Here is a 14,351-nt window from a genome sequence, read left to right on the forward strand (position 1 = left end):
GGACCTCTGTGGACACTGGGAAAAGCGAGTGGGATGGAAAAGTTTCCTGGTGGCAGCCAGGAAGTGAGTGGTCATCAGGGTACCTAAGAGAAATTTTTAGGAAGGTAGTAGGATGATTCATATCTCCACCTAGATTTAAGTGTGGCCACATTACCGTGGGTGGATTGTAGGTAGGACATACAAAATCCAGGTAATGGTGAAGGGTGGTAGAGAACAGAATGAGCCACTGAACCAGGTGGCCCTGGGGAAGGGCTTGGAGAAGACACCCTCTCCTTGCCATGTGATCCCCCAGAATTGAACCATGAGGAGTGTGGCAGGTCTGTTCGGAAGGCGCTGTCGGTTGCTAAGAAAACACCCATTTTCCAACCAGGGCACCTTGGCCTCCCCCCACTCCTGGAGGAGTCAGGATGGGCCACTGTGATGTCTGAGCCACCCCTGCCAGGACAGGGCTAGACAGGCTGGGGGACTGGCTTGCTGACCAAATGAAGCGGAGGGTGTGGCTGCTCATTGTCCTGTGCAGGGCGTATATAGGGAGGCCAGGGGCCCTGGGACAGACCACTGGGCAGTGCTGACATGGCAAAGGAGACCAGGAAACCACAGCTCACCGGAAACACCAAATCGGGGAAGAAGAGGAAGAACCCCTCTCCACCCAAGTCCAGAGGAAAGGGCAAGGTGAGATGACCTCCCAAGCTCCTTCTCGTCTTCCCCTTGACTCCTTTCTCCCAAGATTCCTACCCTGTCCTCGCCTGGTACAACCCCCTCAGCCCACACGCATTCTCAGGAAACCCTTGTTCCCATCCCTTCTCCACCGTCTTCCCCAAACCATTGCCCTTCTGTGATCTCCCTGTTGTCCTTACAGGGGCCCAAGACATCCGTGAAACTTAAAAGACCCCTTCAAGGGAGTGTAAGGACAGAAGGCACTGCAATAATTATCGCCCCCTGAATTAAACCCCAAAAAGGTAAAGGGCCAGCACTATTCAGCCACTATCAACAGCTGAATGAGGAACTGCAGTAAAAAGAGCCATAGCAGGTCCAAAAGGACAACGAGATTTGTCCTTGCACCTCGGGTGTAGAGGAGATCCCCAGTACCAGTGATGACCTGGGCACCCACCAAATTAAGAGTGAGACCGGAAACCTCGAAGTTATCTGCCCTGGATTGTGGCAATTGAACCTATGAGGACTTCCCTGAACTTTGGTCCCCCTTGCAGCTGCAGCCCAGCCTCATAATCGGGACCCAGTACCTTCCATGCGTCAGCAGGCGGCTCAGCACCCTCCTGTGTCTGCATCTCCGCTTAGTGACCAGGCTGCACATTCAACTCTATCTGGCTCCACCGCCTATGCTAGTCCTGTCTCCCTACCTTGTGCTCGGGTTCAGATAGAACGTCACGTTTGACTGGTTTTGCAAGCAAACCTTGGAGGACCAGAACATTCCTGCCCTGCTGCCTCAGCACACCTGACATTTTCTCCTCTCCTCACCGCTTCAAGCAGGCCACTTTGGGGTTCTAATTCCACTCTGGCACTTGCTGCTCTAGGTTGAGGATGAACGACAAGGCCTGATGCAGGAGGAGCAGGTTGGTCTGGGGCTTCTCACCGTTGAGGTGCAGCTGGGACATGCGCCCCAACTCCTTAAAAGCTTCTTCGTTGTCTCTGATCCCCAGCGGCTCAGGGGGGTTACTGGTCAACCGGCCGTTCCTTCTCCCACTCGGCCTTCTGCTCTGGGGGCAGAAGGTCGTCCTCATCTGGGCTCCTCCGTGTCCGGGGGCCTTCGACTCCTTCTCTTCCTCCGAGCTGTCAGCCACCGACGTGTTCTCCTCGTCCTCTGTCTCCTCCCGCTTGATTGCGCTGGCACCCGCCGCGGCACCCCTCGCCCAGTCCATTGTAGGAGGCGGGAGCGCTCAGGGAGGGCGCTGGGCTAGCTGGGGTGGCTGCGATGGCAGGCGGCTGACACTGCCTGCGAGGCCCTGCTCAGAATGGGCGCCTCCCACCAGGCCAGCGTGCCGCCCGCCCTGCAGCAGGGGGCCTGCAAAGCCCGCAGCCAGCGTCCTGTGGCCACACAGCAGCCGGTGCACATTGCACGCCCTGCCATGGACCACGTGGATGGTTTCGTCCCGGTGGTCCAACATCTTGATCAGGCTCTGCGGACCCCATCGCAGCTGGGCTTTAAGGCACAGGGAGCTCCTGCTTGGGGCCACTGCGATGTTCCTGCCAGCCCTGTGGGGAGCCCACGGGGGTCAAGGGGCTAGAGGAGAAGTTATTGCTTGAATGATCCGGGGAGTAGGTGGAGGCCAGAGCCTTCCCAAGGGCGTCGTGCAGCTGCAGGCTGTGGTCCCGCAGGAGCCCACGAGGCTGTTGGTCCGCTGATGGCCTGTGGTTGGAGATGCTGCTGTAGGCTGCCCTGAGGGCCAAGGAGAAGGTGGACACAACCCGAAGCCCGCCGTTCACCTCTGCTCCCTGCAGCTGGTAGCCCACGCGCTGGTGCTGGTGCAAGCGACCAAACACACTGCCACAGCTCACTGAGCTACGGGCCTGGCGGGAGGGGCAGGGGAGACCAGCTTTTGCCCAGCATGGCCTGATGCCCGCCCGCCCTGGCGGACTCCAGGCTGCTGTCGGCGGCTCTCCACTGAGGGTTGCCGAGGTAGGTACTGGGAGTCACCCTTGATGCCCAAAGGGGACAGTGGCCTGGGGCTGCTGAGGGCCAGCTTGCCCGGCAGGAAGCCAGCCTGAGTCAATTCGCCAACACCCGTGTCTCTCCTGAAAGTGGCATAGGCATTCTGCTCACCGCCCTCGCCTCCAAGTTCAGGTCCCAGGAATGTCGTGGGACTCACCCAAGTGGGCCCTTCACTGTAGGTGGGGCTAGGGTCAAAGGGGGAATTGTTCTGGTTGCTGGTGCCCGAGGAGCCCGAGCTGGGTGAGTCCTGGAGACCCGAACCTCCAAACCGCTCACCTTCAAGGAGGCGGGCAGGCCCTTCCCACTGGCCACAGGCAGCAGAAACATCACGCTAACATCCACGAGGTCGCTGACTTCCTTGTCTGTGCCCGCAGGTGCCATCCTCTGTGGCTGACTCATTCTCCAGCAGTGATGGTGGGCACAGAGGCCTAGAGACAGCCCCGCACAGCACTGCCTGGCACACAGTGAAGGGGGGTGGGGTGTCGGGGCGGCGGTAGCATGAAACTGGGGGCCCTTCCCCGACAAACAGGCATCACTACCCGGCCCCTTACGGTCACATGTTGGCGGCCGTGCGTGGCCCTGGCCCTCTCCTCCATGTCACCTGGGGCGTTGGGGCAGGGTCGTGCGTGGTCCCTGCGGTGCACGGATCCTGATTATAAATTTAGTTCCGTTTTAAAATAATTTAAGATCTTAATTTATATTTTATAAAGTTCTTTCTGTGCTGTAGTTAACTGAAGTAAATGGAGAAGAGATTCCCTGTCTAAAAGGCAGGTTTAGATTTTTTTTTTCTAGGTTAGATCTCCACTGTAGATAAATGACTGAGATATTTAAATGGAAATGGGCAGCAATTAGTAATTGGGAATAGATTTCGGTCAGAAGTAAAACGGAAACATTGCTGTAATTAAAAAATTTTCTGTCCTGCTTTATTAATCTTTGTCTAACCTAACGTCATCATGACATTCTTATGTCTTGTTTTTTTAACAGGTCATTTGTTTTTGTGTGTGTAAGCTCATATATTTTATTTTTTCTAGCTTTATTGAGGTGTAATTGACAAATAAAATGGTCTATATTGAAGGTACGGAACGTGGTGATTTGATATACATATGCACTATGAAATGATTACCACAATGAAGTTAGCACATCCATCACCGCACACAGTTATTTTTGTGTGTGTGCTGAGAACACGTAAGATCTACTCTTAGGAAATTTCAAGTATACAAAACTGTATTACCTATTGTTACTATACTGTTCATTAGATCCCCAAAACTTACGCATCTTGTCACTGAAAGGTTGTAGCCTTTAACCAACATCTCCCCATTGCCCCCACACATGAGCGCCTGGCAACTACCATTCTGCACTTGGATTCTATGAGTTTGACTTTTCCTATCTGCCCTTTATTATTCTGAGGTACTGTTCTTCTATACTTATTTTGTTGAAAGTATTTATTGTGAAAGGCCATTCACATTATTTCAAATGATTTTGATGATGTTCAAATGATTTTCCTGCATCCACTGAGATGGTCATATGATTGTAGTCCTACACTCTGTTGATGTGGTATATGCCTCTTACTGATTTGCATATGTCGAACCACTCCTGCATCCCAGGGATAAGTCCTACTTCACCATGGTGTGTGAACATTTCACTGTGCAGTTCCATAAGGTTTGCTGATATTTGAGGATTTTTCTGTCTATTTTCATCACAGCGATTGGGCTGTAATTTTCTTTTCGTGTAGTGTCCTTGTCTGGATTTGATGTCAGAGTAATGCTGGCATCATAGAATAAGCTAGAAAGTGTTTTCTCCTCTTCCATTTTTTGGAAGAGTTTGAGGAAAACTGGCATTATTTCTTTAAATGTTTCATAGAATTCAGCAGTGAAGTCATCAGGTCTTGGGCTTTTCTTTGTTGGAAATTTCTTGATGAATGATTTAATCTCTTTCTCATTGATCTGTTAACATTTTAAATTTCTTCATGACCTAGTCTGGGTAGGTTGCATGTTCCTAGGAATTTATCCATTATATTCTAGATTATGCACTGTGTTGGCATACACTTATTCATAATAATCTCATAGTACTTTGTATTTCTGTTGTAGCAGTTGTAATGTCTTCTTTTTCATTTATAATTTTGGTTGAGTCCTCTCTTTTGTTGGTTAGCTTAAAATTTGTCAATTGTTTGTATTTTCAAAAGTCCGATTTTTAGTTTTGTCGAGTTTTTAGATCGTTTTTTTTTTCTCTGTATTTTTACTCTAATCTTTATTATTTCCTTCTTCCTGCTAAATTTGGGCTTAGTTTTTTCTTTTTGTAGTTCCTTCAGGTGCAAAGTTATGTCTTTATTTAAGATCCTCCTTTTAATTTTTTTAATGTAGGACTTTATCGGTGTAAACTTTCATCTTTGAACTACTTTTGCGGAACTCCGTAAGCTTTGGTATGTTGTATTTCCGTTTTAATCTGCTGTAAGACTTTTTTTTTTTTTTTTTTTTTACTTTTTATTTATTTTTTCAAGTGGGTTAAGTGAGCCTTTATTGGAATGTTGTAGCAGTTGTGTTTGAAGAAGGCAGGCATACAAATTAAGGATTTTAAATTAAAGTCCCTAACTGCATCAACAGAAAAACAGGACTGGAGCTGCACTGGGGGACAGAGGGACCCAGTTCTCACATGGAAGTACACCTGTGCATGGACACCAGACGCCCTCACTATGCATGGAGCTGGACCAGTTGGCGGTAGACACAGAACGACTTCTGCCTTTCATCGTGGAACTGGTTTTTATTTATTTATTTATTATTTTTTATGAAGGCTATGGGAAGCAGAAAGAAGCAGCAAGTACACGTGCTCCCCACCCAGGTAGTAGAGGATGAGGCATGTGGCAGAGAAGAGACAGCCCCTGAGAAAGCGGAAGGGAAAGCCACGTCCTTGGGAGTGAGCCAGGTATGCGCAAGAATATTAAGAGAACATATGTAGAAGATGCAGAGAGGGGACAGACGGGGACAGACGGGGCCTCCGAAGTGAAAGAAAAGATGGGAAAAAGGGCTGTGGAGAGCCTGACGACGGCGATGGCAGCCGGTCAAAGGGCCCCCCGGTTCTAGGCGGGCACGCAGCGCTCGGCGGGACCCCGCCAGCCTCCCTCTCACGGCGGACAGAAGAGGATCAGGCCACACGCGAAGCAGCTTCCCGCGAGTCTAGCCCTCGCCAGGCGGAGGGACTGCAACCCCCCTCTCCCCACCGTCTCTGATCTTGCGTGACCAGTGCTCATGTCCCCAATGGGGTGCACCTGTGCCTGGAGACACTGCGCTACCAGGCCGATGCGTGGACTGGACGGAGCAAGCTCCCGTTCCATGTCCCTGCTCCCAAAATCCATTTAATATACTGTTCTCCAATACAGGACGTATCAGATATTAAACTGATGAGAATAGATACTACACATGATCTTGGCCAAAAGGCCGAGAAGCGATGTGGAACTGGTTTTTAGAGAGTGGGAGGGGAAAGAAAGAAAAAAAAAAAAAAACCAAAAACTAAAAGAGGACCTGATCCTTTACAAAACATTTCTGTAGACACTAAAGGGGGTGGGGTAGGGGGAGGAAGTGTGAAAGCGAGCCCTGCCAGCAACCTCAGCTTTAAGGAAAGGCTCTAGCTAGCTAGACCCAAACAGAAATCCTCAGTCTGGGGGAGCAGCTCACCGCACACCTGGACGGCGCCTCCCAGCCCAGACGCAACTGTGCGAGGTCACCAGAGAGCAACGCAGGCCAGGGTGGCCTAAGACTGTGTCCATCAAAATGAATAGGAAAAGAAAAGGAAAAAAAAAAAAAAAATACAGTAAACCACCACCAGTAGCCGCACAAGAAAAAACCACACAGCAACCCTCCCCTCCGACTTCCTGGCCAGGCTTCAGGGCGTCGCTGCGGATTCTCTCCTCCCTCCGTTGTGGGCAGCGCGCAGCTTCTGGGATCCCTACTCTCTGGCCGGGTCTGGATTTCAGTTTGTTCTTCAGTTGAGCCTGGGGGGTTGGGGGGTCTCAGGAAGGCGCAGCAAGGGAGGCTTTCTGGCAGGAGCGAGGCTGCGCTGGCGCTTCCTGCCTCTGCCACTCGTAGGGTTCATGTAGCCGCGGCCGCCCACCCTCCAGCGCACGGGGGCGGCCGGGACTACGTGTGCACAACAGAGACCCCGGGTCTGCTCGGTTTACTTTTAACTCCATCATCATGAGGTGCTTAAAAAAACCAAAAATCTTTCAACCTAGAGTTTGCCATGAAGAGACGCAGCCACAGATTGGTGGCCGAAGACAGGGAAAAACAAAAATAAAAGGAAACGCCCTGCGGGAGTCAGGAGCCCCGGGAACCAGCCTTGCTCAGACCTGTCACAGTGTCCACGGTGAGCCTCCCTTGCGCCCTCCTGTGGGCAAAAGGAGGCGGCCTGGGGCAGAACCAGCCCCGGAGGTCCACTTGACTGCTGGTGTTAGGCAAAGTAACAGGAAAGAGATCGAGGAAGAAAGCCCCGTGGAAAGGTCCCCCAGTTGTAATCCTCGTCCGCCTGTGAAGCAGCATCTCCCAGCCGCGAAGAGACTTTGCAGCCAAGAATCGAGGTGTCGCTTGTGCAGAACGGCCGTCACTCACTCTGTAGGGTGAGCACAGTGGAGGGCAGCACAGTGTGTCCTTCTAGACCGGGGCCAGGTAACAGTGAGGAGGGAGCCTGTCCTCCACCGGTCCTGGCTGGCACTATCCCACGTGGCTGACTGGAGGGTGGAGCGTGGCGGGATCACATCAAGGACGTACTCTCGCTGGCGGTCCACGGCCGAGGACGTCTTGGGTACTGCCAAACTCTGGAGACAAACGCAAGGGTACTGGGTGTTCAGAGACGTCTTCTTCCAGGTGGAGGCGGTGCTGCCCTTTCCGGCGCTCAAGGCTCTCTTGGAATGTCTGCCAGTCCTCCTGACCAGGGCCGTGCCCAAGGCCGTGTTTTGCAGTTTGGGGACTGGGTAAACCTGTACAGGACACCATGGGTCATCGTGCCTGAGGCCCAGGACAGCTGGCTGGAGGCCAGTAGCACAGCTCTGTTACTCGAGTCGCGAGCCTCTCCTGAGCCGAGCACCAACTTACAGTGGGGTTTTATGAGCTGCTTCAGTGTGGGTGCAGCGCGGTGGCAGGCGCGGCGTCCTGCTGCAGGAGGCACTGCTTGATCGCACGCTCCCGCTGTAGCGCCTTCACAAAGGTGGCCTTGAGCCAGCTAGTGCCCTCCACCTTGAGCGCCTGTTCTCGCACATGATGGCCCCGCCCTTGCGTCTTGTGAAGGCCATCTTGCAGTGCACGCACATGGAAGAACCTGGGAGAGCACAAGGGCGGCCAACATCCGGCTTGCTTTCGTCTACAGTAGGTTCTGCACCACTTCCTCCAGGCCAACTAGGTAGACGAACTTCTTGGCAGCACTGGGCAGGAAATTTATCTCTGGAGTGAGGGGCTTGGGAGGGGGAATCTCAAGCAGCATCTTCTCTAGCTGTTTGCACAGCACGAGCTCGGCGGCCACCTCTTGGCTGCCTGGAGACTCAGTGGAGGTGATCATGGAAGCCACGCTGGTGGAGGTGGAGTTGGTCTGAGCAGAGTTGGTCGTGAACACTTTAATGACGCTGAGGAGGGCTGCAGGATGTTGATGAGGAGAATGGTGTTGGGGACGTTGGCGACACGGATGAGTCCTTGCTGGATGACTCTCTATCCCTGAGTTTGAACTCTGGGCACGGACACCCTGGGGTCCAGGAGGAGGGGCAGTGCCCCATGCTAGAATGTTGTCTGATGTTGTGGATTTGCTGTGATCCCCTGACGAGTGGGGCCATGACCACCTGTGAGGTCACCTGCAGCACCAGCACTGAGGATGCCTGCTGCACTTCCCGGACCAGCAGAAGCGGGATCATGCTGCCCGGCATTTAAGTTGAAGAGGTCAGAAGTGACAGCTTGATAGCAGGAATGTTTTGGGTGCCCTGCACATGCAGAGGACGGGTGATCATGGTGCTCCCAGTGGAGCCTGTGGGCTTCTGGGCAGTGGCTTCCTTCTGCATTTGACACTGTGGCAAGTTTTTCAACAAGATGAGTTTTGCTTCCTCTGATCTTAATTCTTCTATCAGTTGCTTGATCATCCTTTCTCATTCTTCAGGACTACTTTTGATGAGGGCCTCATTGGTCGTTTCCATCAAGGCCAGTGCCACTAGCCACATAATGCAACCTTCGGCCGCACAACTGGAGACCAGCATTGGTGTTACAACCTGAGACATGCACAGCAGGTCGATGAGCCTGGCCTGAGGCCCCCAAAACACTAGAGGGCTCTGAAAGGCAAGGTCGCCTGTCCACACTAGCTCATCAGCGCCCTTGCTGTAAGACTTAAATATAACTTATTATATATATTTAAGGTCTACAACATGATGCTTTGATATGCCTAGAAATAGTGAAAAGATTACTATAGTAAAGCAAATGAACATATTTCACATCCCCATTTTGTGCGTGTGTGGGTGTGTGGGTGTGAGTGTGTGTGTGTGTGTGGCTAGAGCACCTAAAATCTACTCTTTTAGGAAAATTACCAAGTACGATAGAATATTAAGTATAGCTCTCATGTTGGACATTAGATCTCTAGACTTCTCATCCTACATATCTGCTACTTTGTTTCAGCTTTATTATCAGGTTAAAATAGACTGTTATTACTATAATATATTTCACACAGGACACTTGGTAATCACAAATAAAATATTTATAGAAGTTACATAAAAGAAAAAAAATACAACTCCTCCCCCCACACACAAAGGAGGACAGGAAGAGAGAAACAGAGGAGCAAGAGAACTATAAGAGAAACAGAAAACTGATAACAAAATGGCAAAAGTAAATCCTAGCCTATCAGTAATTACTTTAAATATAAATGGACTAAACTCTCCAAGTAAAAGGTACAGAATGGTTGAACGAAGAAAAAACAAAAGTCGAAGATTCATCTGTGTGTTGTTCTCAAGAACTCCCTTTAGATTCACATACATAAAGGGGCTAAAAGTGAAGTGAAGGAAAAAAAATATTTCATGCAAATAGTGATCAGAAGAGAGCAGGAGTGGCTATAATAGTATTAGACAGAGTAGACTTTAAGTCAAACACTTTTTCTAGATAAAAAAGATTATTATGTAATGATAGAAAGGGTCAATTCAACAGGAATACATCAAAATTGTAAATCCATATGCACTCAACATCAGAGAATCTAAGTATGTAAAAAAATTGACAAATCTGAAAGGAGAAATTAAACAATACAATAATTGTAGGACTCTTCAATACCACATTTACAATCATGGATAAAATGTCCAGTCAGAAAAATTAATAAAGAAACAGCAAACTTGAACAACACTATAGAACAAATGTACCTAACAGACATGTATAGAACTTTTCACCCAAAAGCGGCATAGTAAATTAATTCTTCTTAAGCACACTTGAACATTGCCCAGGATATATCACATATTAGAACAAGAAAACAAGCCTTAACAAACTTTAGAATTCAATTTATAGCACATATCTTTTATGACTATAATGGAATGAAACTACACATCAATAACAGTAAGAAAATGGGAACATTTATAAATATGTGGAAACTAAAAAACACACTCTTGAACAACAACTGTGTCAAACATAAAATCAAAGGAAGTTTAAAAATATCTTGGAAACATAAGAAAATGAATACACAATTTACTAAAACTTACAGTATGCAAAAAAGCAGTCCTAAGAGGAAAGCTTTTAGCAATAAAAGCCTACGTTAAAACAGAAGAAAAATCTCACATAAACTAACTCTATACGTCAAAGAACTAGAGAAAGAACAAACTAAACCCAAAGTTAGCAAAAGGAAGAAAGTCGTAAAGATCAGAATAGAAATGAATCAAATAGAAAACAGAAAAACTATATAAAAATAAATCAACTGAAGTAAGAAGTTTTTTTTAAATAGCCAAAATCAAGAAAAGCTTAGCTAGACTAACCAAGGAAAAGAACCCTCAAAGTCAGAAATGAAAGAGAAAACTTTTCAATGGATGTCTCAGAAATAAAAAGGTTCACAAGGGACCATTATTAGCAATTATGGAACAAATAATTGGATAACTTAGAAGAAATGACCAAATTCCTGGGAACATAAAACTAACCAAGACTGAATCAAGAAGAAATACAAAGCGTGAACAAACCAATAACAAAGAAAAAGATTGAAACAGTAGCCAAAAGCTTCCCAGCAAAGAAAAGGCCAGGGCCAGATGGCTTGATGGCTGAATTCTATGACACATTTAAAGAAAAATTAATACTAATCCTTTTTAAACTACTAAAAAATAGAGGTAGAAGGAATATTTGCAAACTCATTTTAGATGGCTAGCATTATCCTGATACCAAAGCCAGAGAAAGACACCACAGGCAAAAAAACTACAGGTCACTCTCTCTGATGAACATAGATGCAATGAACATGACACAATGGGATTTATCCCTGGTATGCAATGCTGTTTTAACATACCGAATTCAATCAATGTGATACACCACATTAACAGAATGAAAGATAAAAACCACATGATTATCTCAATTAATGCAAAAAATATATTTGAGTAAGTTCAACTTCCATTCATGATAACAACGCTCAACAAAATAGTTATAGAAGGAAATTTCTTCCACATAAAGGTCATTTATGAAAAGCCCACAGCTAATATCATAATCAATGGGGAAAAACTGTGAGCTTTTCCTCTAAGACTTGGTACAAGGCAAGGATTCCCATTCTCACCACTTCTATTCAACATAGTACCAGAAGTACTAGCACGAGCAATCTGACAACAACAAAAAGGCATCCAAATTGGACAAGAAAAAGTTAAATGGTCCATTTCCAGATGACATGATTTCATATGTACAAAACCCGAAATAGTCCATGAAAAAAATGTTAGAACTAACAAATTCAGTTATGTTGCAGGATACAAAATCAACATACAATCTTTAAGTCCCTGCTGATATTGACAATAAATTTCCACTGACTATATTTACAATATTCAAATTTGTGTAATAGTAAAATTGTTGGCTGTTTGCTTTAGGTTTACTATTTCTATTACCTACCTGAGCTTGCTCCAGAGGGGATCGGAACATGCTATTGTAACATATGCCATAAGGATTAATTTGAGCTAAAGGCATTTAAGACTCAACAGATGCAGGAAGAGTTCTATCCTCTTTTAGGCTTTTTCTGCCTTAAGGGCAAGACATGAGTTGCCCTTTAAGGAAGGTGCCCCATTTATACCAGAGAAAGAAGAGATGCTAATCTCACTGAAGACCGAGAGCCAACACCAAGGTGAGTAAGCATAAACAGATGTCAATAAAGTAGCCCATATCTTTCATTACTTCACCCATGTATTTCCATCCATCCTAGTCACGTGAAGCCTATTAAAAAACAACTTGACAAACACTTTAAAGATTTAATTGGCATTTCTAGAATCATTTCAAAGTTAACTTACTTACACAGTTAACATACCCAGGACTTCCTTATGGTGGCTCAGGTGTTGTTCCTGTGAATCTTCTGATTTTTTGGGGAACTGGCCCACTGCTAATTTGGTTTCACGGCATTTAGCTCAAGTATCTCCATTCTTGTTTACTGAGTCCAAATAATGGACTCCCATAAACTTTGCTTAATTAAATCCAAACCCTTTTTCCTTCATTAAAAAGGTAAATAAGCCCCTGAATCTACCCTTGAATTCTAACAAGATATTGGTGTGAACCGCAGTGCATGTAAATAATGAAAGATATATGCTTAGAAAAATAAAGAATCAATATACAAAAATTAGTTGTATTTCTTTGTACTAACAATGATCTATATGAAAGGAAAACAACCCCATTTATGATAGCATTGAAGAATAAAATAATTAGGAATAAATTTAACCAAAGTGGTGGAAGATCTGTACACTAAAAACTATAAAACAATGATGAAAGAAATTGAAGAAGACCAAAGAAATTTTCGTGGATTGGAGAATAAATATTATTCAAATATCCATAGTATTTAAAGGTAATCTCTATCCAAATGCAAACTCTATCAAAAGTCCAGTGGCATTTTTTGCAGAAATAGAAAAAACTCTCAAGTGTGTATGAAATCACAGAAGATCTCAAATAGCCTTCCTAATCTTGAGAAGGAATAAAAAAGTTAGAGCATCACATTTCATGATTTCAAATTATATTACAAAGTTATAATAATCAAAACAGTATGGCAGTGGCATAAAATTAGACACACAGACTGATGGAACAGGATAGAGAACTCAGAAATATACCGAAGCATGATATTGTGAACTAATTTTTGAGAAGGGTGCCAAGAACATACAATGGGAAAGGATAGTCTCTTCAATAAATGGTTCTGGGAAAATTGGATATGCACATGGAAGAGAATGAAATTGAACCGTTATCTTACACTATTCACAAAAATTAAGTTAAGATGGATTAAAGACTTAAATGTAACACCAGAAACCATGAAACTTTTTGAAGAAAACACAGGGAAAAATCTCCATGACAATGGCCTTAGCAACGATATTTTGGCTATGACACCAAAAACTCAAGTTACAGAAGCAAAAATAGACAAATGGATTATATCAAACTAAAATCTTCTGTACAGCAGAGGAAACAATCAACAACATGAATAGGCAGCCTCAAGATTGGGAGATATTATTTGTGAATCATATATCTGATTAGGGGTTAATATGCAAAATATATATAGAACTCATATAACTTGTTAGCAACACCAAAACAAAGAAACAAAACAACCCTGTTTTTAAAATGTTCAATGCATCTGAATAGACATATTTCTAAAGAAGGCATACAGATGGCCAGTAGGTATATGATAAAATGCTCAACATCACTAATTATCATGGAAATTCAAATCAAAACCAAAATGAGATCACCTCATACCTGTTAAAATGGCTATTATCCAAATGACAAGAGATAAGCTTTAGGGTGAGGAGTAAAGGGAACCCTTGCACGCTATTGGTAGGAATGTAAATTAGTACAGCCATTGTAGGCAACATTATGAAGGTTCCTCAAAACATTTAAAATAGAACTACCATATGATCCAGAAATTCCTTCTTTGGGTGTTTTTACCCAAGGGAAATGAATTCAGTGCCTTGAAGAAGTATCTGTACTCCCATGTTCACTGCAGTATTATTCACAATAGCCAAGGTATGTAAACAACATAAATGTCCATAGATGGATATGTAGTAAAGAAAGTGTGACATGCACACACGGGGATATTATCTTGCTTTAAAGGAGAAGATAATCTTTCCATTTGCAACAACATGGACGAACAGTAGGTTAAGTGACATAAGCCATACACAGAAAGACAAATACTGCGAAATCGCACTTATGTGTGGAATCTAAAAAATTCATATACGTGTAAGCAGAGAATAAAATAGTGGTTACCAGGGGCAGGAATGTGGGGACAATGAGGAGATGTTGGCCAAAGTGTGCAATGTCATAGTTATGTAGGATGAGTAAGTCTAGAGAATTAATGTAGAATATAATAACTATAGCTAGTAATACTGTATTGTGTACTGGAAATTTGCTACAAGTATAGTTTTCAGGTGTTCTCAATACACACATGCGCACACATACGCACACATACACGCACACACGGTAACTATGCAAAGAGAACGATGTTAATTTGTTTTACTGTAGTAATCATTTCATTATATATATATATCAAA

The 14,351-nt window shown here is 45.3% G+C and overlaps 1 non-coding gene and 2 pseudogenes across 1 annotated transcript; all 3 read right to left on the reverse strand.

Moving 5' to 3' along the window:
* Positions 1-973: 973 nt before the first annotated feature.
* On the reverse strand, positions 974-3,067 carry LOC134368330 (transcription factor E2-alpha-like; annotated as a pseudogene).
* Positions 3,068-5,919: 2,852 nt separating this feature from the next.
* On the reverse strand, positions 5,920-6,111 carry LOC134368869 (U2 spliceosomal RNA). Its single transcript, XR_010022556.1, has one exon. It is a non-coding gene; the product is annotated as a U2 spliceosomal RNA (small nuclear RNA).
* An 864-nt stretch (positions 6,112-6,975) lies between these two features.
* LOC134368331 (transcriptional repressor p66-alpha-like) lies at positions 6,976-8,834 on the reverse strand (annotated as a pseudogene).
* Between the last annotated feature and the right edge of the window lie 5,517 nt (positions 8,835-14,351).

The sequence above is a fragment of the Cynocephalus volans genome, chromosome X, assembly GCF_027409185.1.
Source record: "Cynocephalus volans isolate mCynVol1 chromosome X, mCynVol1.pri, whole genome shotgun sequence".
NCBI classification, from domain to species: Eukaryota; Metazoa; Chordata; class Mammalia; order Dermoptera; family Cynocephalidae; genus Cynocephalus; species Cynocephalus volans.